Source organism: Octopus bimaculoides, chromosome 12 (genome assembly GCF_001194135.2).
Source record: "Octopus bimaculoides isolate UCB-OBI-ISO-001 chromosome 12, ASM119413v2, whole genome shotgun sequence".
Lineage (NCBI taxonomy): Eukaryota > Metazoa > Mollusca > Cephalopoda > Octopoda > Octopodidae > Octopus > Octopus bimaculoides.
Genome location: NC_068992.1, coordinates 58,241,594 through 58,245,710, shown reverse-complemented (window position 1 = coordinate 58,245,710; position 4,117 = coordinate 58,241,594). Strand labels below are relative to the sequence as shown.

General features: G+C 38.3%; 1 protein-coding gene across 6 annotated transcripts in view; it reads right to left on the bottom strand.

Annotated features, from left to right (window-relative positions):
* Positions 1 to 208: 208 nt before the first annotated feature.
* The window catches only part of LOC106883607 (tripartite motif-containing protein 2), a 209,019-nt gene continuing 205,110 nt past the window's right edge, over positions 209 to 4,117 (bottom strand). For all 6 annotated transcript variants that reach the window (XM_014934695.2, XM_014934697.2, XM_052972201.1 and 3 more), the window contains one exon: positions 209 to 396. The gene's annotated coding sequence lies outside the window, so the exon portion shown is untranslated. The remainder of the gene's footprint in view (positions 397 to 4,117) is intronic.

The window sequence follows — 4,117 nt, the reverse complement described above, 5'->3', positions numbered from 1 at the left end:
AAATGTTTTTATATGTTAGATTAGATTAGATTATGTATATGGTAGTGGTGGTGGAGGAGGAAGTGGTGGTGAACTGGCTCTGCCAATACAAAACCACACACAAACATAAAAAAAAGGGGGGTGGTAGTGGGGGAAAGAAGGGAAGGGGGGACGATCAGCAATGAGATCAGAAGTGCTCTGCCTCCCATAATATACTTTGACTGGAGTGTAAAAAAAAAAAAAAAAAAAAGATGTCTAGCTTGGATGGAAGAGGGTCCAACAGCTAAAAAAGCTGAGAGGTGTTAATTTGGTGTAATACCATTTGACTGGCTACTGGTGGTGGTGGTGGTGGTGTGATAGCGATGAACATGGTCCTAACAGAAACTTCACTGGTCTATCAAGTTGACAGGTAAATTCCTGCCAGAAAGAAAGAGAGAGAGAGAAAAAGAAAAAAAGATTAAAACATTTCAAATGATATTATCTGACAACATTATAACAATGATGACAAACCTTTCTACTATAGTCTCAAGGCCCCAAAATTTGGGGTAGGGGAGAAACTAGTCAATTCCATCGACCCCAATGCTTGACTGATACTTAGTTTATCGACCCTGGTAGGATGAAAGGCTAAGTCAACCTTGGCTGCATTTCAACTTGGAATGTAAGGCTGAAAGAAATGCCACTAAGCATTCTGTCTGGCATGGTAATGGCTCTGCTTTCTTGCAGCCTACATAATAATAATAATAATAATCATCATCATCGTTTAACGTCCGCTTTCCATGCTAGCATGGGTTGGATGATTTGACTGAGGACTGGTGAAACCAGATGGCTACACCAGGCTCCAATCTGATTTGGCAGAGTTTCTACAGCTGGATGCCCTTCCTAACGCCAACCACTCAGAGAGTATAGTGGGTGTTTTTACGTGCCACCAGCACAAAGGCCAGTCAAGCGGTACTGGCAACAGCCAATAATAATAATAATAATGATAATAATAATAATAATAATAATGATGATGATGATGATTTCAGCAAGTTCAGAAGAGGGTGTAAGTCAATTACATTGACCGCAGTCATCAACTGGTACTTGTTTTATCAACCCCAAAAGGATGAAAGGCAAAGTCGACCTCAGTGGAATTTGAACTCAGAACATAAAGACAGACGAAATGCCACAAAGCATTTGGCCCAGCATGCTAACAGTTCTGCCAGCTCATGGCCTTAATAATAGTAGTAATAATAGTAGTAATAATAATAATAATAATAATTTCTACTAAAGGCACAAGGCCTGAAAGTTTGTGGGGGGGGGGGACTAGTTGATTACCTCAACCCCAGTGTTTCACTGGTACTTAATTTATCAACCCCGAAAGGATGAAAGGCACAGTCGACCTCAGCAGAATTTGGACTCAGAACATAAAGACAGACAAAATGCCATAAAGCATTTAGCCCAGCGTGCTAACAGTTCTGCTGGTTCATAACCTTAATAATAATAATATCAATAATAATAACAATAATAATAATAATAGCAATAATAACATTAATAACAATAATAATAATAATAATAATAGCAATAATAATAATAATAATAATTTCTTTATTGTCCTCAAGGCCAGCAAAAATATTTAGATCAATACAAATGATAATGGTGATTTACATAGAAACGTTAACAGTAAAATAATAATTTGCAAAAAAATCTTCAAAAATTCCCAATACTGGTGAAAATGGACAACCAAAGAATCCCATAGATCCTGAGTCACCCTACTCACCAGGAGTACCATAAGCAAATGCATTTCTCTCCTCCTTACTCCTTGGCCTATAGATACCAGCTTAAAGTAGGCCCACTCACTCAGACCATCTTTGCCACATTCATCCACTTTTCAAAATATTTACTGGATGGCACCACATCCTTCTCAACCTCTACTTCTTTAAAATGTCAATAAGAACTTGGCTGAAGAGGAAAATGTCTATCTTCAATCCTTTCAGTCTTGTCTACCACAAAAAACCTCTTTCGCCATAGACACCAGACAGAGGAAAACTGCCTGTTCTTACCAACCAAAAGAAGGCATTGGGGTGATCTTCAGAATTGGAGTTGGCTGATAGGGATACATGTCCTACATGTGACAGCAGCTGTTTGACATAATACCATGAAACAGCAATGCTCAAGCGCCTTAATAACAATAATAATTCTTTCTACTATAGGAACTTGGCTTGAAATTGGGGGCTAGTCTATTACATTGACCTCAGTATGTAATGCAATTTATTGCAGTGACCCTGAAAGGATGAAAAGCTAAGTCCACCTTAGCAGAATATGAACTCAGAACATAAAGATTGAAGAAGTGCTACTAAGCATTTTGTGCAACTTGATAACAATTCAACCAGCTCAACACCTTACTAACAATAACAAGAGCACTCAGAGAGCGCAAACCTCTGCCAAGGCAACACCAACATCCTCTCAATGATTAGCCAGAGATGATTTTTAAACCTTTTACCTGCCCTATTTCTGTTGAAAATACACTATTAAGGCGTAGAAGTGGTTGTGTGGTAAGTAGCTTGCTTACCAACTACATGGTTCTGGGTTCAGTCCCACTGCGTGGCATCTTGGGCAAGTGTCTTCTACTATAGCCTCAGGCTGACCAAAGCCTTGTGAGTGGATTTGGTAGACGGAAACTGAAAGAAGCCCGTTGTATATATATGCATGTGTGTATGTTTGTGTGCCTGTGTTTGTTCCCCTAGCATTGCTTGACAACCGATGCTGGTGTGTTTATGTCCCCGTCACTGAGCAGTTTGGCAAAAGAGACTGATAGAATAAGTACTAGGCTTACAAAGAATAAGTCCTGGGGTTGATTTGTTCAACTAAAGGCGGTGCTCCAGCATTGCCACAGTCAAATGATTGAAACAAGTAAAAGAGTATCGTTGTTTCAATTGATACAAAATCTGATAAAATAACTGTCATTATTCAAGCTGGAGTTTGGAACATTAATTGGCATGAAATTTTGATGGAAGATTTTAAAACATCATTTTAAAAACAGCAAGTTTGTATCATAAAACCAGGGACAATCTTAGGTGAGCTGGTATTAAAAGGACTAAGACAGGGTTTCTCAGACGTCTTTAACTGTTGACCTTTTCTTTTACCAACATTTCTCAATACTTACCTCCCCCAACCACATTCCTCATCCTTGCTGCAAATTTAACAAAATTAAGTACACAACCAAAAAAATTGTTGCTGAAAGGTTGATCACTGCTGTTAAAAGACTGCTTGCATGTAAGTCATTTCTTCAGGATAACAGAATGCACAAAGTTTTGATCCTTTTCTGTACCCCTTACTTATTTCAGTCATTAGACTGTGGCCATGTTGGGGCATCAACTTGAATTTTAGAAGAACAAATCAACCCCACCAGTATTAATTTCTTTTAAGCTCAGTACTTATTCTATCAGTTTCCTTTGCTAAACCACTAAGTTATAGAGACATAAACATACCAACACAGACTGTCAAGTGGTGATGAGGAACAAACACACACACACACACATATGATGGGCTTCTTTCAGTTTCCATCTGCCAAATCCACTCACAAGGCTTTGGTCAGTCCAAAGTCATAGCAGAAGCCATTTGCCCAAGGTACAATGCAGTGGGACTGAACCCGGAACCATGTGGTCGGGAAAGAAACTTCTGACCATATAGCCATGCCTATGATATGCAGATGATAGACACAGAAAATAAAATTGAAAATATCTTAATTTCTTTATTTATCCACATCTAACACTTATGACCCAATGTCTTTAGAGTTATGACTTTAAAATAAGAAGCAACAATCACAATTGGCAAAATATTGATATCACAGTTAAGACATTGCTAAAATGAAAAATCTAAAAATTACAAAATAACTTGGTAAAAAATAATGATTTCTAATTTTGGCACAAGACCAGCAATTTCAAGAGAGGGGAGGGGACTGGTCGATGGCTGGTCAATTACACTGACCAGTGTTCAGCTGGTACTTATTTTATCGACCCTGAAAGGGTGAAAAGTAAATTTGACCTCAGTGGAAATTGAGCTCAAGAACGTAGAGATGGAGAAAATGGTGCTAAGTATTTTGCCCAGTCTACAAATGAGTCTGCCAGCTCACCGCCTTAATTAAAAAAAAAAAAAAAAA